This window comes from Periophthalmus magnuspinnatus, chromosome 5, assembly GCF_009829125.3.
Source record: "Periophthalmus magnuspinnatus isolate fPerMag1 chromosome 5, fPerMag1.2.pri, whole genome shotgun sequence".
Taxonomy (NCBI): Eukaryota; Metazoa; Chordata; class Actinopteri; order Gobiiformes; family Gobiidae; genus Periophthalmus; species Periophthalmus magnuspinnatus.
Window position 1 is genome coordinate 1,400,467 of NC_047130.1, and position 22,729 is coordinate 1,423,195.

Genomic DNA, 22,729 nt, shown 5'->3' on the forward strand with positions numbered 1-22,729 from the left:
GTGTTCGACGCTTTCCGACGTCAGGAGAGTGGATAAAACCATTTACAGCCAATATACGCTGCATTTAGTGATACTATCCCAACCTGTGTGAAATAAAACAGTGTTTGGTTTAATATGCAGTTGTCAACCGTCCTCCATAAGGAAACGGCTTTGATTAGGCCGACTGTGGAACACGGGAAAGCGGCGAGTCTCAGAAAGGACTAATTATGGCTTGGATTGGAATGAAATAGTCTTTTTCCAAGTTTAAGACAAAACAAAGAGCTGGAGTTTTAGTTTTTTTTCTCTAAAATTGTCATATAACATCACACATAAGCCTCAAACATGACCTCAGACCTGCACCGTGGAGCTGTTCATCACTGATTTAGATTTTTTTTTGCAATTAAACAAACTGTAATTGAATGCCCGTTAAATAGATGTGTTTATTCAGGCTTTAGGTAAAACAGTAACACGTAGACAAACGAACGCAGGATACAGTAAAGTTACACTGCAGCGTTTTTATTTTAACCCAGGAGAGCCCAAGAAATGATGAACAATGCATTAAATTACTGCTGTAAATTCACTGAAATATCCACTTTTTCAATTTTAACCCTTTATTCCCTAATAAATCTGACCTTTAAAGAATATAATTTATCCAAAAAAGAATATAGAACATATTCCTAGACATTCTACAAGCTCTTACTAAAAAGATTAACAAAAAAAAGACACAATTTTGCTGAAAAGACAATTTTGTTTGGGTCATTGTGGTCGTCCATCTTGTCACTATCACTCTGGCTCATTTTAGTTCAATATTCATCCACTAGGTGTTACTCTGCAGGGGTCAGAAGTGGCACGCTGGGCTTTTGGAGTTAAATTTGACATACTTTTTCTTTTTGTTTGTTCATTTTGGGAAGCGTTTGACCCATCCCGTAGAACTTTTTATAGAATTTATCCTGTGATTAAACTAAACCAAAATGAAACACATACAAACGGTGGAGAGGCGTTTTACCTTTGAGTTGTTCTGACTTATACTTCACGTTACATTGACCTCAACGGTGACGAGGGATAAATATTCAAATGAATCAGTTCAAGTTCAGGGCGACTAATTCATTACTTTAAAAGGAAACAGAAAAAAACAACACACCCTGACGCCGCGTGTTTTCTAGTGACAAACAGGTCAGCGCTTTGCACGGCGGCGGGGCCATTAACAGTTTGTTTGTGTGAGGACAGATAAATAAGTGCACAATGATGTACTCTGCCGGGCTCTCGGAGGAAGACAGCTATACAAATGTAATCCATTAAGCATTTACAATGACCCTCTTTCAGCGAGACGACGGCGTAGAGCTCCTAGAACAACTCACCTGCACTTCACTAATGCTCCGTGACATTAGCACATGTGAGGACCTGACCTTTACACGAGCAGCTCTGCAACATGCGTCCACTTTTGGGGTTTATTTTGTGTTTATTGTTTCATTCATTCTAAAAAAGTGCAGCATTTTTTTTTTTTTTTTTTTAACATTCTCAAAACCTGTTAGTGATAAAAAACATTCTATTTTGTTATATTTTCTATTTTGGCATTAATATTTATCACCATGTTCGAGGGTTCCACTTTGCACCTGTTGCGGGGGGGACTGTAATTGATGTGACACACCCTGTAGCACATGTGTCTCCCTGAAAAATGAAGCTAGCACTTGTTTTGCCATTGTTGCTCTTGAAAATTGGCCTAAAATATGACGTTTAATGAACAAATGTGCCACTATTTAAATTAATAATCACTTTTTGTCCTGTAAAAACGATATTTTTTGCGCAAATGTTGATTTTATTTGTGTTTATTGGGCGACAAAGTGTTGCTGTACATGAATTTATGCCTTTGCCGCTGTTTTAAAAGTGCATTAAACCTGCATAAAAAGATAAAACGAACCCTGTCTTCAACCTGTTTGTCTCATAAACACTTTATAATATCTGTACCATTGACACTTTAGACCACATGTGTCAAACTCAAGGCCCAGGGGCCAAATGCGGCCCGCCATGTCATTTTATGTGGCCCGTGAGAAGGTAAATTAAGGCTTGACTGTCATTTTAAAATAAGTCTATACTGATTTAATGTGTGTATTGACAATAAACTAATGAGATTTTCCCAACAAGTGACACTGAGAAATATTTGCAAATAATCATCCCAAATTGTTCATGAAGAGGAAAATTGTGGGCGTGGAAGGAAGTTTCAAGAAAGACGCTAAAGGTGAATAAAGTTTGTGCTTTAAGGAGAAAATCTGTATGTTTTTTGTGTTATGAGGCGGTCGGTCCAATCTACGTCGACATTTTGACACAAAACACGGAGCTAAGTGTGAAAAAGTTAGACTGCAAGAAAAACAACAAACTGTCCAATAATTAAAAGGCTAAAAAAGTCTGTTTTTGAAGCAGAGCTGAAGGTTCTGACCAGATCCACACTTTTAAAAATGTGAGTTTATCAGGAAATACACAGTTACACAGACACGTAATATTTACAACTTGAATAAATAATAAACACAGAAACATTATTTAACAAGTTTAAAAGTAGTTACATTTATTTTACATGACATTTGTTTACATTTAGTGACATTTATCCTGCCACAGTCACATCTGGCCCTTGATGGCGGCCATTTTGGTGACGTGGCCCTCGGTGAAAATGAGTTTGACGCCTCTGCTTTAGACCATGAGCGTCAAACACATTTTCACATCATCAAAATGGTTGCCGTCAAAGGGCCAAATGTAAAATAAATGTAGCTACTTTTTTTTTAAACTTTTGAATTTACTGTTTCTATATTTATTATTTATGACTTTTTTAAGCATCTATGAAAGTATTACTGCGTATCTCTTGATAAAATGACATGTTAAGACTATCATACCTTTTAATTTACCCTGTCGAGGGCCATATACAATGATGTGGAGGGCAACATTTGGCCTGTGGGCCTTGAGTTTGACACATGTGCTTTATAATATCTGCACTAAACTGGACACTTTACGACATCGATCACCTTAAAAATCCACGTTTGCTCTGTTGTTATGACGTTGTTGTTGTAAATTTCTGCCTCTATGTGTTTTATTTGACTTTTAAGCATATCTTTTTTAACTTTACGCACGTTTTTATTTGTGCTTATTCAGTGTTTTATGTTGCACTTTATCAGCAAAGAACGTTCCTGGTTTGTTCTGATTCTGATTCTGAGTTAAAAAAGCACCAACTGTATCTCGTGACCGTTTGTTTAATCAGGACGGGCTGTAACTTATCAACATGTTGGCAATAAAGATGTTTTTCCTTAATATTAGCCAAAAAGGCGTTGAGGATGTTTATGTTTCACACCTGAAGTCCTTGAGAAAACCATCTCCACGTGACATTCCACAGCTGCAGCTCAGTGGCTCATTTTAGTCCAAACGTGGCTCATGTTTTTGCTTCTCGTCCTGAATCGGGACGGTCCAGAGCGTCTCCCTCCACGACATAAACGACATCGGCAGGATGATGATCGTCTGGATCAATGCCATCATCATAACTCTATGGGAGGAGGTGTGGAGTAAACATATTGATTTATTTGCTTTTGATTAGAGTGTGTGGCCTTGAGGAGCCTGACACCAGCAGAAGAAAAACCTCATGGACTAAAAAGAAGAAGAAGAAGAAGAAGAAGAAGAAGAAGACACCAGGGCAGGACACTAGGAAGGAGACAAATATAGTGAATGAAAGGGAAGGGTTTGAAAAAAGCAGGGGGCTGGCTGTTAGTTTTGGGGGTGGAGTATCCAGGCAGACCCCTCCTCTCTCTCTCTCTTTCCACTCTTCATCCTCAGGCTCAGTGGCGGACATTAGAGAAGAGGAACACTGGAGGATACGGACGTGTGCTTTGTCTACAGGAGTCTACAGAGTCTGAGGAGGACGCGGTGCCTTTTAAAGCTTCTGTTTTGGAGGTGCGCGCCGCTGCTGCGTCTCCTCGGTCCTCGTCCTCGGTCCTCGTCCTCGGTCCTGCACTGAATACCGATGTGAATACTTCCCTGCTAACTTTGGAGCAGCAGAAGACAGCCTGTCGCGAGCCAAAGGGGCGAATACAGGAGATTTGACACCGAGCACAGAGCCTATATTTGTCCGTGGCGCAAAAAGGAACGAGAATCTCCTACTGGGAACGAGAATCCTGTGGCTGTGTCGCCTCCGCCGCCTGTTTCCTTTAGAGGAGAGGATTTACCTGACGTGGGGGGATATATCTGGAGATCTGACGGTCAGTACAGTGTTGAATGAACCTGTCCTGAGTGTGTGTTGTGTGTTTTGTGTGTGTGTGTGGAGCCCGTGGCGCAGTAGACGCGGCGGTGAAACGTGCCGCTTTGGTGCGTTAAAAGAGCTTTACGCACAACACAAACTGCAAAACGGAAGCAGCGGCTGTTTTGTGATAAGTGTCTCGGTCTTTTGTGTAGTCTGGCGTGAACGGGGAAGCTCGATGGCTCGGTACATCCGGGTTTGTTGTGCGGGGCTCCTGTGATTCGCAGGAGCGGCGCTGGAGAGGTGGCCGTGTCCGCGGTGGAGGATATTTTTAGGCTGTGGCTGCGTTATTAGCGGCTCTCAGGGCTACTTATCTAAACCACTGCCTCCTCTGTGGAGTCTGTGCCCTGTTCTGTCGTCCCCAGAGCTGACATCCTGCTTTCTGCCCGAGCTGTACCGCGGATGTGCTTCCCCCTGTGCCAAACAGAACCAAACAGAGTGAAATGGAACCAAACAGACCAAATAGACCCAAATAGAGCTAAAACACACCCAAAGAGACCCAAATGCAACCAAAACAGACCCAAACTGACCCAAATAGAACCAAACCAGACCCAAATGGAACCAAATGGAACCAAATAGGAACCCAAACAGCTCCAAGCAGCTCACATTTGTCTCAGCTCCACAGAGGCTCATTCCTCTGGCTTCTAAACTGAACAGGTGCATTTTAAAGCCAGGCCAGGGCCGGCTGAGCTCCAGGAGCCTCAGTGAGAATGTCCCTGTCATAACCAGCTCACACTCTGTATGTCACAGCTTTAGGGAGTATTTTAAGCATCAACTGAAACTCCTTAAACTGACAGAAAATCCTGCAGGTGAACTCTATTTGGAGGTCAGTCTCAAATGTGTTTAGTTACTTTTGCCTCTTGATTGAGCAGGGCTTTAATTCCATGCAGCTCTGCGCTGTAAACCCACTGCACTCCATCACTTTCTCTGGTGCCTTGTGTGTGGGTGATTGGAACAGCCAGTCTAAATAAGGTTAACCTCTTTAGAGGTGAAGAGCGTACCAGGGATGTTTTTGCCCAGCTCCTCTGGATTCCTCTCACGTCTGCTTTGCCATGGAGACGTTTGACGGCCTGCCGGGGTCTGGGTATGTCTCCTTTGACCGAGGGACAACACAAAATAATAATAATACAAACTGATGAGTGAGACAGACGAGAGGGGAAATTACCTCCTGGCTTTAATTGGTCACAGTTATTTTAGTCACAGGCCTGTTGTTTGTTTGAGTTAAGAGCACAGACGTTTTAAGCTACAGTGGAAATCATCATGTTTATTTGTCTGGATTTGCTTTTTGAAAACCTGAACTTAAGTGAACTATCACCTTTATACTATACCCAGTACTTTGTCCACACAGACTCTGTTTTTTTTTACACTGTTGAGTTTGAATCTGACCTTTGAAGGCCTCATATTTATTCAGTCCATGTTCAGTTTTACATGAAATCACAGATTGTGAAGCTCCAAAGCTTTAAAAATGAGACTCTTTATCTTTTTGTCTATTATTTTTGTAACATGCTCAGCCTCCCATACAGGCCAAACAAATCAAGGACTCAGCTGTTAAGTAATGGGTAATTTGGAGGTTTTTGAGTGCTCCCGTGGGGGCCATTCTTCTGTGTGAGCAGCTGATAGAGGAGGTTTAGAAGGCCGTCCATTTCCACGGGACGTCCAGTGGATTTAGACCAAAACCATCTCAGCAGCTCCAGAGCTTCTTTTGTGTCTCTGCTCTGTGGTGTCGTCAGTGAAGTAAATACAGACGTTCTGCGGCCTACCCTGTGTTTGAGTGTGTGTTTGAGTGTGTGTTGTGTGTGTTTGAGTGTGTGTTGTGTGTGTCATGTGCACTTTAACACACATCCTCTGCACAGATCGTAGTTTCTTTCTCATGAAGCTGCAGAAACACTCCACAGTCTGTTTCCTTTGAAGCAGACTGTCAGTTTCTTTGCACATAAGTTTGGTCTGTCGTCGCACAAATGTCGCACACTTTGGTGAATATGTGTGTGTTCTTCTCACAGTCTCGTGTTGTGTGTGTGTGAGACTGTGCAGAGGCTCAGATGTATGAAAATTACAGTAGCTCCGTCCTCTCCGTGACTCCGGCTGATCACAGGTTTATTTAGTGGTGAATCAGAACGTCAGGAGGTACAGCTGCTCTGGTGTTTTTGTTGTGGAGACGGATTTGAATTCTCTGTGTGTTGGTCTGGATGTGCAGCACTTTATCAACCTTCACTGAGGTTTGAGCTGAAAGAACAAAGAGGCACAATGTGAGTAAAAACAACAGGCTGAAGAGGTCACTCCTGTTAATCACGACTAAACGATGAAATAATCTGACATTTGTAGACAGTAGATTTACTCCATGGCATGTGTCTGGACAAAAGTACACGGAGCAGAATGATTGTAATCCTGCGTTTAGTGATGAAAAACAGATTTTGTCTATAAATATACTTTATCAAGACGCTTCAAGTAGCATCAGTTTAACTTGATGTGGGTCTAACTGAGTGAAACTGAGTCATTCACAAACGAAACAACTAAAAATCAGATGAATCCATTGCAAAAATAAGGATTAGTTGCCGTTTTATTGGTGACATCTTGACTCAAACTGAATAATCTGCCTTTTGGGCCAGAGAAATCTACTCTTTTAACATATAAACGAGTGTTACGGCGTCTGGTTGTGTACTTTGTGTACTTGTTTTGCAGCAGTAACATCTGTTTGTTTATTTATGCATCAAAGGAGTCGACGGTGTATTTCTCCTCAGAAGACACTTGAGGTGTTTAGCAGAAAAGGGCTGTTTCCACGTGTAAGAGCTTTAAACGGGGAGGAAGGTTATGCTCAGTTTTCAAGGTGACTGTCAACTTTATCTCGACATTATTAAGCTCTTTTCTTTAGCTAAGTGCACAATATTTACCCCAATTACTTAATGGCGTACTTAAGAGGCATATTAAATTAAATATACTGTTGAATCATACACACTGGAGCCACAGTTTAAGGCGTTGGCAGCAGAGTTCACCCACTACCACTAATTTGAATCCACGGACGGATCCAACCAATGACACGGCGGCGTTGTGGTTTGGGGGCGGGAACCAACAACGAACTGCCCAACGAACTTAAACAAACAGCACGGTCTGGATTATTTAGGAGGTAAAGAGCATTAATTTCAACCCTCATGAAAAAGAGCATTAAATTCAACCCTCATGATGCTTCACCTTCACAAACTTTGAAATGAAAAGTGTTTTAGACGTTTGTAAAGTGTGTAAATGTTGTAGTACTTGTTGTAGTACTTGTACTTTATTGAAACGTGCTCCATGTTTCGGCGGATTGTGATAATTACGATATCGACTTATCGTTCAGGACGTGGCACATGAACAGTCACTTTAAGGGATCGGTGTTTATCGTGGAAAGATTTTCTTTGAGTGGGACATTTTTGGTTTATTTTTTTATTATTTAATCAGAAGAATGTTGAATTATGAACTAAAATGATAAATAAATTACTTAAGTGTTGCATTTAGATATTTATTTATTTATTTATTGTAGCCCATGTTGTTGTTTTTTTAATTAAAGTTTTTAATAGGTGTAGTAAAAAAATAAATAATAATAATAATGATTTTAATAAATGCATAAATTAAATAAATACATAAATTAAATAAAAATAAATACATAAATTCAATACAAAAAATAAATACATTCAATAAAATATATAAATACATTCAATAATTAATAAATAAAGAAATTCAATTAAAAATAAATAATTTCAATACAATTTATAAATTCAATACAATAAATAAATTCAATAAAATGTATAAATAAATAAATACATTCAATAATAAATAAAGAAATTCAATAAAAAATATAAAAAATCTAGGGAGGTGGGCGGGGCTCAGGTAACACACTCTGTACTTTCATATTCACCTGTTTGTCAAAGTGCTGCAGAAACACATCCCACGTCAAGTGAAAAATGTCCACTTTCCCTCTAAGTACAAATTTATTTTTTTTTTGTAGTTGGACATGTTTCATTTTGTCACACAATAGATTAATGTAAAAGGGAGGATTTTTTTTTTGTTTCCAATTCAATAAGATAAATCTAAGCCAATAATGTTAAACAAATTTGACAAATGTTTTTTATTCATTCTGACGATTTGCAGTAACTGAGGACACACCAAACCTGCAGCCCATATTTTTTTAACAATATTGTCCATGTAGAAACTTTTTTTTGTAGATTTCTCCGTTATAGTTTAGTTTCAGTATTATTATTTATCATCTATATTTACTTCAGAAATACATCACACTTCAAAATCTATTATATTACCTCTACATTTGGCTTTTTTGACCCACTGAGGCAGCATTTTCCTGTAAAAAAACACATGATAAAAACTAAAAAAACCAAAACAAAACATGAATTAATCCTCAAATATATTATCTGGTTTATTGTTTTTGTTTGTTCTGCCATTTTGAAGTAAAAGTTGATATTTGTGGGTCACGTCTGCAGTGAAGGAACCATTTGCAATTGTCAAAATGAGAGTTAAAAAAAGAGCTCGTATCCTTAAATGTACATGTATTTTTAAAGAATATGAATCCATAATGTGGCCAGCGGCTGTAACATTCACGGGACTGACATTCAAAGTGCTCCTTCAGCACTTTGGTCGTAATGGCGTTTCCCCAGCTGTCACCTCTATTAGTCGACTGTTTTGTTTTCCGTCATGGCGAATAAAAACGTACAAGACTCTGTAAACAAGACACAACAACCGCCCACGTTTAAGATCCCACACAGATGCACTGCACTAAAAACCAAGAGCTGGAGAGTCGCAATGAGGAAGTTGGAAGTGATTTAGTCGAGTGACGCTTGTTTTTAGCGATAAAACCGGCGAAAACGGGTTAACTCTGCTCGGAAAAGCGCGTGTGGGTAAATGTTACGTCTATTTGCCATCTGTTTTAGTAAATCTCCTCAATTATTGTTGGTTTTTAATTAGATTTGACCCAAAAGTGCGGCTTCGTGCTGTAATATAAACATCTTTTCTGCTGCAAATTCAGTTTCCTTTAAACCAAATTCACTCCGGACAATGAAGAGAAACGATTACGCTTTAAATAATGCAATAGATAAGTAAATGCTTTCAAACAGAGCAGTTGAGAGCGGGAAAACATTGCTGCCATGTTTTTATAGCTCTGTGCATTGCTCCGAGTGGCAGTTGGCGGTATAATTGCGGCTGACATAGCTGTGTATGACTGCACAGGGAGATGGCGCGGCGAGTCGGTAGCGCCATTATGAGCGATCAGTGGAGCTAACTGCCCAGGCCTGTATGTCACTGATACTGGGCTTGTTTTAGTGCCCGTCTCAGGAGAACCAATGGCGAGTCTCGGAGCTTTCTTTGCACTCAGGGCTTTAGGTAACTGAATTTCGTCTTTGTTTACAGGCAGTTTGCGATTACGGTTATAGCTCGTATTTACTCGTTTTTAAATAAAGATTTGAAGAGCAAAAGCAGTGACGAAAGAGTGAGCACATTATAGACCAGTATCGCTTCGACTTTTAGCCTTTTTTAGCCTTTTTTAGCCATTAAAATCACGTTAAAGGAAGTATCAGCCTGGAGTTTTTCCGTTGACGCATCGAATAACTAACAACGAAAATCCGGGTGACACCTGCGCTCTGATTGGTCGTCTTCGAGGGCGATGTAAGCGCATTACCGTAATGACAGTGACGTATTCAAAGAGCCTCATGCCTCTGCTTTGAGACGGCGTTTGAGTTTACACGATGGCGCGATTGGTTGCGGAGTTACGGTGATGGAAAGTCCGCAATCTCGAGTTTATCGGCGAAGAACCAGGCCTCGTAAAGCAAATTTCTAGGTGCTAATTTAGTCGTTTTTCTTTATTTTCCGACAGTGACGGTCCATAATAAGTGTACTTTAGTCACACCGTGTCTCGAAATGTGTCCACCTCACAAAAGAAGTCCATCATGACGACATTTAAACAAATTTATCGCCTTAGTCACTCCAAAATCCAAAGAAGATGATATCAGCCGGTAGTTTTCCGTTGACGCATCGAATAACTAACAACGAAAATCCGGGTGACACCTGTGCTCTGATTGGTCGTCTTCGAGGGCGACGTAAGCACATTACCGTAATGACAGTGACGTATTCAAAGAGCCTCATGCCTCTGCTTCGAGACGGCGTTTGAGTTTACACGATGGCGCGATTGGTTGCGGAGTTACGGTGATGGAAAGTCCGAACTTGGACAAGAACATGGCCTCGTCGAGCAAGTTTCTAGGCGATAATGTGGTTATTTTCTTTATTTTCCGACAGTGACGGTCTATAATAAGCGTACTTTAGTCACTCCGTGTCTCGAAACGTGTCCACCTCACAAAAGAAGTCCATCACGACGACATTTAAACATATTTATCGCCTTAGTCACTGCAAAGTCCAAGGAAGAAGAAGATATCAGCAGTCCAAGTGTGTGCAAGTATTTCACACTGAAGAGAAAAAGTGGTGGCACTGCAGTAATTAGTTCTGGGGCATTAACTGCTTATCAGTGGACAGTTTTATTAGCCCCCTTGTTTTGCCTGGTTAGCCTTCTGAACATAGAGCCAAAATGGTGCTTCGAGTTGCCTGGTCAACCATAAAAGAATTCCAGAGCCACGCCAACAGTCTTATTGCTTTGAGAGGACCTAATTGGGATTTGATTTCAATGGCACCACAGTAGCCACATGCTGTGAAATTTAAACACATTGCATCGCGTGGTCATTAAGCAGAGGCTTTATAATCCCAAAGATCATCTGTGAGCATCTCTATAAAATGTGAAAATGAAGACTTAATCGGAAACGTGTTTTGCCAGCGACCGCGCACTTTACAACTGTTTTGCTTGTAAAGGATTATCCAGTATCTGTGTCATATGTTCTCGATTCACAGTGTAGTTCTGTTCTGTCCAAAGCCGCGGCGCTCGCAAAAACGCACTAAATAAGCACTTTCCGTTCAGATTTACGCTTTCGTGACATTGTTTTTTTCAGGCAGTGGAAACGGGCCCACATGTCGGCACATGTTGCTTGGTCATCCATGAAGGAATTCGGCTCTAGCACAACAGCCAAAACAACCACAGAATGTCAAAGCGTCGTGGAGCAGTCGCCATGGAGACTCTTTGAATGGGGGAGTTAGTCAGGGGCCCTTTAGAAGCATGAAGTGGTGCTTCCTGGCTCAGATAAAACCACAAGACACTTGCACGAGATTTAATATTATTCCACTTTACTTATATGGGTTATGGGTTGACAGTGACTTTGATAGTGAGTCGCTTTAAAATTGAAAAGCTCAGCAGTTGTTTTGGCGTGTGGATCCAACACTGAGACACATTTAAAAAGCAAATTCTATCTGTCATGTGGCGTTTCTGCTTTAGAGAATATTTGTATGGCTTGTAATTAATAATTAACTTGACAAACGCATTGCAGCTCAGCTCAAAGAGACGGAACACTCAAGTGCAGGAAAAATGACATTTTAGAGAAAAGCTTTAAAGAAGAAACAAACCAGTGATTTTTCAAAGGATTGTCACAGTTTAGAAAATGGGCTTTTCTTTCAGTTTGTGCGCTCTGTTGACTCGGGCTAACGGGTCGCCCCGTCCACCTGGCCCGGGGCTTTTTCAAACACTGGGAGAAGACAAATACAGCAGGCGCAGGAAATGAGACTGAGAGAAGCTGACATGTTAAATGTAACAGCCAAACAGCAGCAGAGCCACTTCACACCAGCGCCGTGTGTGTGTCCTAATGTGTGTGTGTCCTAATGTGTGTGTGAGCTTTGTGACATTGTTCGTGATGGGGTCGCACACACGGCCCCTTCCACACACAAAACGGGATGTATACTCAGTGTAAACAATCGCACATACACTAGAGTTTGACACAAATACGAGGTGGTTTCACGTTGCTCACAGGCAGCGCGGCAGAATCAGAACGCACAAGTTTCTCCTCCAACTTTAAAGGATTTTATTGATAAAATAAAAAAAATAATACTGGGATAAACACCAGAGCATGAACAAGAGGAGACTGCGATATACAAAGGCGCAGAACGAAATGAATGAATGATGAATATCCTTTTGTCTTGGGCTCTTTATACTCTAGACCACATGTGTCAAACTCAAGGCCCCCGGGCAAAATGTGGCCCTCCATGTCATTTTATGTGGCCCACAACAAGATAAATTAACTGTCTTGACTGTCTTAAAATGTGAGTTTATCAGGAGATACAGTTGTACAGCCATTTTTTTACATCTATGGAAATGTATATGTGATATTTGTAACATAAATAAGAAATAAACACCGAGACAGTTAATGAACGAGTTAAAAAAGTAGTTGCGTTTATTTTACATGTGGCCATTTGAGGGCGACCATTTTGCTGTTGGTGAAAATGAGTTTGACGTCCCTGCTCTAGACTGAGGCACTTTTGTTGATTGTAAATAGTTTAATATCATGTTGTTGTGCGTTTCTGTCTGTCTGGTGTAATGTCTAAATGTAACTAACTCCGGCATATTTATGTGTAAACTTTTTTGTAGGCGCATTGATTAATACGTACTGTGCTAATTCAAATTAAAAGAGTGTCGGTTGGTGAACACTCAGATATTCTTGGCCTGAAATGGTTAATCGTTAGTTAGTCATTAATTAGTTTTAAGAGCACTTGACTCGAGTGAAACCTGTGATTGGAGTTTGCTCTTGAAGCTGGTGAGCCTGAGAATAAAACGCCGCGTGCACATTTTGGTCAGTAATAAGAGGGGGTTTTCTACGATTCAATCCGCTAAAAAATTAATTCTCAAACAGACGAACGCAGCGGGAAGTAAACACTCGAACGCATCACGAGGCAAAAATGAAAATCTCCAAGTGTCATTTGTGAAACGGTTGAACGAACGAGGACGTCATGAGTCACGCGTTCATCGTCGTTACGCACCCTCCCATTTACTCCTCGATTCTGCACCCGCCCACCCATCCACCCACCCATCCACCCACCCATCCGCACACCATCGAGCTGCTTTTTCACCCCGCCCATTCATCCGTCAATCTCCCCTTTTTATGATGGGCAGTCATTCAAAGGGACAAGAGCTGTCGTCTGCCAGTGCCCGTTGATGATTCACATCGCCATGACGACGCGCCGCCTGTGAAATGTAGTGCGGTTCATGAGCATATTTGTATGAAGATTGGTCATTTTGTGCGTGCGTGTGTGTGTATTTCCGGATATGTGCGGCGTAGAAAGAGGACGGAGGAGGATTTCAGGGACTGACAGGGGTGGTAGTAATGGGATGGTCTTGATTGATTGGACTTGGTGGCTGCGGAAAAACTCTGAGATGAGGAGGAATGGGGAGCTAGGTGAGAGAGAAACCAGGTTAATGGAAAGTGAGAAAGCATAAGAGGCGGATGGCGGCGGCGGCGGTGAAATATAACCTTCCCCCAGTGTCCTTCAGGTATCTATATTTGCACAGTTTATATTTAGCACTGTTCATGAATTTCATATTTGACTTGTGAGTCCAAATGTGTTTGTCTGCGGTTGGTGTTTGGTCGTAATTTGCATTCAGACATTGTGAAACGAACAAATGAACAAACGAACCACGGAGCGAGTCGTGGACGTCCAGACGGTGATGAAAAGCAGTAAAAATAGTACAAAAAACGCACAAAACAAAGCATTTTCTTAGATTGATTATGGCACGTTTTAATCGAGTTGAACCCCGACACGTTTCGGTCTTGATGTCCCTGATGTAAACTCGTACGATGAAACGTGTTGGAGCATTTTAAACTTACAGGAGGCCACTTTGGTCTATATTTTATTATCGAACGTGCAAATTACTGCGTGAAACTGCTTCGTCTTGGGTTTTTTCCAATCAAACCGCAGCCGTATCCTGGTAGTTTTAGTTGAATACTTTTGCGTTTTTGTCTTCTGCTGATGATTAACCCTTCAAAAGTCAGATTTGTAGATGTTTATATTCGGAAAGCTTTTGTGAAATCTGCAGGACGACTTCAGAGGGTAAAAGAGGGAGGCAAGAAACAAATAACAGGACACGCACAAGCCAAAGGCGCTCTTCCAACTGACGATACAAACCTTAAACGCGGCGCAGATGATGGATTTGCTGCTCGGCTCAGACTGCTCTTGAAGTCCACCTCAAACCAGGTGTTCAGCCTCTGCGAGCTTTGGTCTTTAATCAGCCGCGATCCAGAGGAATGATATGAATTCAGTTTGGCTGCGGTGTGTAAATGTTGTACCGCGTTTACAAAGCCAAGAAAAATAATGTTATTGTTTGGTGTAATCAGATTTTACAGCCTATTCAAGTCGTTACTGTTTTAAATTATCCAATCAAATCAGAGGGAAATTGGTGACTGTGTGTAATTTTCCCGTGGACTGTGATGCGGCGTTTGCGTTCTGCTGGTTTGTGTATGGAAAAGAGACGCAGAAAAGGCAAGTTCCTCCCCCGGTTGGTTGTTATTCTGCAGCGGGGGTCGCTCTAGCGCAGCCTCCGTGCTCATTGTTTGCTGGACACTATCACAAAATACAGGGCTGCACTTTAAGAGACTGTCACCCACTTACCCAAGAGAGAAGTGGGAGGGAGGAGAAGCTGAGAGAGTCATCAGGGCGGACAGAGCTTGAAAGTCGAGGCGAGCGAGCTGTGTCGTTATGTGGCAGTGAGTTTGGAGTCCGCCTCTGGTCCCTCAGAAGGAGGCGTGGTCACTGTGGGAGTAACTGCGTCTGTGTCTGACTGAGGAGCTCCAAGTTTGTGTCCTGCTAATTACATTTAGACTAAACATCATGAGAAACGCTTACACAGCCTGTTCTGATGTGGGAGTGTGACCGTGTTGAGTTATGTCGTAGGGTTTTTTGGTTCTGGTCACTGTAAATGATCTAAATTGCATTCGAATGTGCACATTTTTGAAATACTTAGTCTAGCTTGAACTTTCTTAACCTCCTAAGACTTGAATTTTGCATGGATTTAGTTGTTTATCTTTGTTATTTGGGCTGATTTGGACCTGATGGGTGTAAAAAATAAAGGATAATCTTTTTAAATTATGAGAAAAATGATGTCCACGTATGAGGACATTGGGTCTAGGCTTTGATCATTTTGATATAACGTTTAATAATGATTTGCAAAAACTATTTATTAAGTTCCTGAACAGAGCAACATTCGTCCTGACGTAAAAACAAAATGAGAAACAACAATTGTGCCTCTTGGATCAATGTGTCTCATGCGAAGAGCTGCAGACAGGAGCAGGAGACATGTGCCTTTACCAAAAAAATAAATAAATCAACAAATAAAAAATATTCCTAACATTCTAAACTCTTAAAATATTCCAAATTGAATATTTTTAATAATAAATAATAACAGATTTTATTTATAACGCATGCTTTATTCCATAGAATCAGAGTGCTGCAATAAAACAAGAACTTTAACATTTTTGCATTGTTGCTGTTGTTTTTGTTCTAAAAAAATGTGCATTGTGGCCTGGACGACCCAAAATGTGTCGTCAAATATGTGAATTCCACGTCCTAGGAGGTTAAATTGTGCAACTTGTATCTGTGCAAATGCAAACTTTGTCCACTTTTGTGTTCTTTCTAATCTCTGTCCATGCAAACCTCCCGATCGCTGCTTTAAATAACATTACCACAGCATTAAACACTCTCTAAATCCGCCCGTGTCTGTCTGTTTGTGTTTATCTGCTCCCAGTTTCACCATTGACAGCCCGATACAGACTGACAGGCCTCCAAGAGCAAACTCTGCATTACAGTCTGCTCTTCACTCCCTGTTTTCCAGCTCCTGTGTGGATCTTGTAGGCAGCACATATTCACTCACAGCGTTCAACCTTTCAGTCGCACAGATACTCGTTTAATCCACTGACGCTCGCCGCAGCTGCCAGAGCCTTTATGCTTTACTATGAACTATACATTTGTCCGTTCTTTTACTTTTTTAGGGTGTTTCTTTTGTCTCTCGTTCAGGTTCTCATGTGGAAATGGTGAAATAGTCCACTCTCCACTCAAAGATGTTTTTAAGACTTCATTTAATCGACTTGCAGCCATAAAGTTCTATACATTGTAAATTCCGAGGCTGTTTTCTCCAGATGCATTTCCCCCTCAGCGACGTAAGAATCACCCCTTAAAACATTTTGACACAAGGTTTTTTTGAGATCTCATTCAAAGTCTGGTTTATTAAAGTTTTAACTCCTAAAAATAAGGCAGAATTTGAGTTTTTGGGGCAATTTTTCAGTGGGAGTTTGTTTACTCCAAAGACAAGACGTTTAAACCTCGATCTGTTCATGTTTCAGTTCTGAATGGACCAAAAACTCGTCACTGTGGTAATTATTCCACATTAAATGACATATTTTTCTATGAAGACATTACACCATGAAAAACTTTAATACATTTATTACATTTATGCAGAAAACACTTTGAAACCTCTGTAGTTTAAGTCTAAATTTAATCTTTTTCCTGTCCGTCTGTCGTGTTTCGCCTCACGTTCATTCTCCGTTCTGTCTTCGTTTAAGAGCTTTCTAATAATCCGTATATTTATTCTAATTTTTCCTATAACAACAATGTCATATTCTCTTCTGCTTCTAATTTAAGACTCCATTTCTGTCAGTCTTCATTTCTGTTCGTGTTCAAACCAAAAACAAAACTTAAACCTCCTCAGATGCTTCTAATCCACAGATGTCATTTTCTTTATCGGGGAAATTGAGGAGCCATTTTGGGACACACTCGGGCAAACCCGTCTGAGTATCCCTCGCGTTTTCATTTTCTGTAATTTAGGAAATATTCGACTTTGATTTCTCTTGACATTTACCAAAATCTATTTACAGCAGAACAAAGTAGCACTCAGAGCCGAGGTGGGTGAAATAATCTGGTGATAAATATCAGAATAAGGACACGGTTTAAAGTATCGCCAGCGCCGGCCTGGACTGGTCTATTTAACTGTGATAAATTTAGCCGATGGGGGACGGCCTTTTAAAACCCGGCCGGCGAGCTGGAGGTCACTCTGCTGCGGCTGAAGGCTATCAGCTGGTCCGCTATTATCACGGCCAGATAAAGAAATGTGTGCCGCTGATGAGACGTCTGCGGTGACCACGGAGCGACCGGGAGGCGGAGTAACGTGAGGGGAGGGGGAAGAGAACCTGCTACATGAGCGTTAGCATACGCGCTAAAGGTTTATACTCTGGAACATGGGGATAGTTGCTGTGTTTGATGATTGTAGGAGAAAACGCACAAATGTAGAGACATGCAGAGGTTAAACCGACGCCAGATCGTGTTTTTAATTTAAATGCTCCTCGTGTTTTTTTTATAATTCTGAGCACGACGGACACGCTGACCCCTGACTGCACCCGGACACTTTTTTTATAATACCAACATGGTCTAAGTTTATAACAGTGTGGCCAGTTTAATTTGACTAAACTGACTGTATCCATTGAAGTATTTACAGTAACTTCTTTCCAAACCACACACAGCACCAGTCCGTCCGTCATATCAGTCAATGAAGCTCTCGTCGTTTTGGAGAAGAGAATCTGTGCGTCAGCAGCTCACTCGTTCCTTTTAAGTCTGGTCTCGGAACGCTGGTCAGATTTCTACTGACGATGTAGTTATTTGTGTAGTTAAAGTTTTACTGCATATTTCTGTGTGCTTGGCTGTTTCTTTCTGTTCGTTTTTCGCCTGCTGACTGGCGGCTTTTGCATCCAGGATGTCTATAAACCTGGTGACCAGATAGGACATGCGCAGATGAAAATTGATGACCTGCGCCACCTGGGGAATGGAAGGAGATGGGTATCACTGCTGCCTCATCAGCGCAGAGACGCATCCACAGAACGAACACGCCAAACCTGAACCCGTCGCACACAGCGGGGTCGATTCCAGCAAAAATAACAATCCACGTGTTGCTCGTTGCCTGTAGATCTTTCCAGGTCACTGCGGTAAACTCGCATGAACCGCGGCGTATTATCGGAGCGGCTCTGACAATATGGCCGCCCTCGATTAGTCGGGCTTATCTGAAACGCCCGGGTGTGAAACGGGAAGCACGGTGCAGGTAAATGGAACTCTCAAAGGCCGGTGGGGAAGTACATCTGCAGGAAAAGCACCTGAGGCATCATTTTTTGGCATAATTTGTGATTATTTGGGGAGGAAATAGATTCACGACTGCGTAAAGTTTGTACGACTGTGGAACCTCTGTGCTCACGCTGAACTTTTGACCTTGTTTTTTCGCCTCAGATGCTGCAAACGACTTGAGAGATGGACAAAATTGACTGTTTTTTAATAGCGATTTTGATTGGTATTGGATGTTTTTTCAGTATCAAAATGAGAAATACTTTTAGTTTTGGTTTTTCTAATTAGTTTGGCCTTAACGCTCTGCCATATGTTTATTCGTTATGACTCTTATTATAAACTTTAATCTATTTAGAGTCTACAGAAAACTCTTTGACCGTCTGTAACTGCAGATAACCCAGCTCTAAATATGGGCCTATATGTTTTTCCTTAATTTTGTACTAATGGAGAACGCGACGCACATGAACGCTAATAAATAACGCAGACCTCAATGATTCCACTATTACTGTTCTGTCCCATAAGATCTGTCAAAGGCGAAGTGCACGGGGGGGAAGGGGGCAGCCTCGGAGGGAACAGGACGATACCTGGGGTAAAAAGTTCACGGACTGAAGCGTCACCCGCGATTAAAGTGCTCAGATTAGCAAGTCCCTGGAGCTGCGGGGAGAGAAGGGGTCGCGAGTCGAGGAGAAAACGAGGGCCACGTCTTTGCTCCGTGTATGTTCGTCCGAGCGTATCGAAGGTCGCGTGTTGTCATTTTCTCGTCACGCTGGCAACTGTCTCCAGCTGTCTCTCTCTCTCCCGCAGACGCACATGATGTGACCGCTCGCCCCCAGCTGTCACTGCATCTCAAACGCCAAACGCCGGGCTGGTGGTCTCTGCGGGGCTGTGTGTATATGCATGGAAATACGTACAATGACAGGAGCACGCTGCATGGACGGAAAACTAGAAACTGTATACGATATAGGATCTGCAGAGGATATATCTGTATTTTTTTTCCTTCTATAGAGACGATGGCAAGGTGAAATGTAATTACTCCAACCGCCTACGCTGTATTTAACAATAATTGTATTCCCTCTTTCATTCCCTTTGTCTCGGTGCGTTTGGTAATTCTTTCATGTTTCGTTTTTGCTGCAGTTGCACTGTTATAATTAGCCAACGGAGACGTGTGAATGCTCTGCCCCTTATGAGCCGTTACCTCACAAATGCATACAAACACACACAAACGCACAAACGCACACTCAAAAGCATCCCCGCACACTCTCCCACAGCCTTATAAGAGCGACTGGTGAAAACGCTGACGCCCCAATGTTTCAAAACACAAGTCTAATCAAAGTGGACACATGTTTGGCTGCGACTGTAAAGAAACTGCATTTCCCATGATCCCACCCAACTGTGATCGTTTATATTTTTCATTCATCTTTGATTAAATACTCGTTTTGAAAAAAAAAACTGCATTTACACAAAGTTCGGTCCCTCACAAAGCTCATTGAAAGTGTCTTATATTATTGTGCGTCGTTAGACACTTGTGACTCGACAGGAAACACCAAAACATCAAGTCTGGTTTGAAGCTCCTCCTTTGAGCTCCACGTTGTGCTTCCTCCATCTCTTCACTGTTGTTTGGTTTATTCTCATGTCGAGGCTGAAGCAGTGGAAGTTATTTTTCTGTTTATCTGCCGTGTTCACTTGTGGAGGGATGATCTTTTATTGAGTTTGTTTATGAGCCTTTATATTTGGATTAGTTCCTTGTTTTGGGACATAATAAATGACATGTCTGAGGTAACTCCATCTGCTGTCAGAAGAGTAACCGCGGTGTTTTCAGAGCACTGGGCGGTCCGGAAAGACCACGTCACGTCATGTTACAGAGTGTGTCTTTACTGTTTTCACTTTGTACAAGTTTAAACTCAGTCCAGATGATCAAACTCCTTTGGTTTATTGTAGCAATATTTATAAGATTAAATACTCATCCATATGTGGTTTATACAAATACATGTGTGTGTGTGTGTGTGTGTGTGTATCTCTGTGTGTTGTGTGTCTGTCTGTGTCTGACCACAATATTCTGAAATGACTTTCAGGTCCCAGTTTGTTCTCTTGTGACTGAGGCCTCTGTGTTTTCCAAACCTGCTGTTTAATGTTTGTTTCAGTTACTGCTGTTTCTTAAACAGTTTTGCTTTGATTGAATGAAATGACTCCATAATGTGCAGTTACTCCTCTGTTACTCCTCTGTTACTCCTCTGTTACTCTGCTGTTACTCCTCTTGTTACTCCTCTGTTACTCCTCTGGTCTTACCTGGGGTTCGTCCTCTGTAAAGTCCTTTCATCTGCTTCACTTACAGTGATTTTGCACATTTTCACTCCAGACGCCAGATCTGACCAAAATGTGACTGTAGTGGACACATGTGACATGATGGTCCTTCAGTGAGGTGGTCCTGCAGTGAGGTGGTCCTGCAGTGAGGTGGTCCTGCAGTGAGGTGGTCCTGGTGCTCTCTGGAGACACTGAAGAGTCATTGTCCAAACCTTTTTAACAGAATATGAAGCTTGTCTCTTTTATACTTTTGAAAATATCAGATCACTAATATTCAGAGGATCAGAAAACAAACATTTTATAATGTTTTTTTATGACGCTGTGAAACGTGTGTTTTATGGAGGGGGTTTGATGCCTCCACCTTTGGGGAAAAAGTTTCTTTTTTTTTTAACGATTTTTCATAAAAAAGAGACACAGCTTATGAAACTGTTCATAAGAATAATTCAAGGTCTTAGAATTCTTTGAGGCCTTTTGAACAATTTCTATGCAAATTCTTGGTGTTGCACTTTCCTCCAAAATGAATTTAATGTCAGGTGAATTCCACTGGCACGACTCCCACACACTGCACACGTCTTACACATGTGTGTCACGAGTGTGTAGGGGTGTGTGTGTGTGTGTGTGTGTGTCAGGGCGGTGTGAGTGAACATACACACATATGTGTGTCAGGGCGGTGTGAGGGACACACACATGTCCCTGTGGCCCTGACATTCTGCATGGACTCTATTATCTGTATTTTCTGTATTTTCTGTATCGTGTCTTTTCCTGGAGGTGCCCTGAGTCTTCTCTGAGGTGATGTTCTATTTTCTTGTCCCTCTGTGTGTTGTTTCTGCCCCACTCCCTTTAGTTTCCCACAATCCTCGGTGTTTTAAGAGGCAGGTTCACATCTGCTTCCAGCCGCCACGTGGATATTTGAACTCGTCGTATCAAAGTGCGATTGAGGAGTGTCCGGAACTGTCCACTGGGGCTTATTTTCGCTCAGCTGTTTGTGTAGGTGGAGATTTGAGTTTTTCCTCAAATATCCTCCGGTAAAAATAAGATTGAGTGGGTGAGATGTTTGGAATTAAAACGTAAATAAGAAACTAAACTCTCATGACCTTCAGAACATTATTGCAGAGATATAAACGGGGTCATGTGATTTGGTGTTTTCTTTTTATGGAGGAAGTTATGGATTTTGTTGCTCTGGATTCTAAACAATCTGCTGATATTTTTTGTGCTGATTTTGATCATTTTCCCCAAATTATGTCGTTTAAATTTACTACACTCCCTCACAGACTTGTTAGAAAACTGAGCAGTCACGTTTTGCGCAGCTCCCTCTTGATATTTAAGTGTTAATATAAAGCTTTGTGTGTGTTTTTTTAAGCAGCTGATCGACCCAAACAAAAACATGATCCTTTGCTGCAGATTTAAGGCTGATATATATCGGTCTGTCCCTAAAACATCGTGTTCCTTAGACCCCGTTGTTCCCAGTCAAATTGGATTGTAGTTTTCAACTCCAGTGCTAATGTAACTATTAGCATCGCTCCAAACTTAGCGGGTGGTTGTAGGTATTTTAGGCAGAGCTGTCGTACTTCTGGCATGACACACAGACCCTCTTTTTCCCGCCGTATGGTTGCACATATGGCTCATTCTCGTGTCGTAGCGGCTCAGCAGACAGACGCGAGTGAGTGAAGCGATATTCTGACATTTTATTGACTGTTCAGTGTTGCGTTACTGGATTCTTGATGCTAATTAAACTGGCCTTAAGTGAGGAACGTTTCTTTATTGGCATCACAGTTGAGTTGATCCAGTGGAGCTTTTATTTTTTTGGACGGTTACGATAAAAAACGGCAGCGGTAGGTCGTGCGAACGGTGCAAATCTGTTTGTCCCGGGTCACATTGTAGTCGTCAAAGCGTCAGCGTCACCTGTCGAGCGCGTGAGTGTCTAAATTTAGAAACAACCACTTCCTCTCGTCTGTTTCCTTTAATACACTTCGACCACAAGAACGTTACTCAGATTTAATGGCGACCAAAGTACTACAGTGAGTACAGGGAGAAGTTTTGTGAAGTATTTCTAAAGTTTGAAGGTGATACTAAAGACGTGGATCCACCTCGTTAAGCCTAAATACTTGGAAAATGTTTTTAACTGGACCTTTTTAATAATTCAAAAGCAGATTATACCCAGAAAATACCTTTTATCCTTTA

At 41.5% G+C, this 22,729-nt stretch overlaps 1 protein-coding gene across 1 annotated transcript in view; it reads left to right on the top strand.

Annotated features, from left to right (window-relative positions):
- The first annotated feature begins 3,796 nt into the window (after positions 1 to 3,796).
- dag1 (dystroglycan 1) overlaps positions 3,797 to 22,729 on the top strand; it is a 42,704-nt gene continuing 23,771 nt past the window's right edge. Inside the window, exon 1 of the mRNA XM_033966124.2 lies at positions 3,797 to 4,211. The gene's annotated coding sequence lies outside the window, so the exon portion shown is untranslated. The remainder of the gene's footprint in view (positions 4,212 to 22,729) is intronic.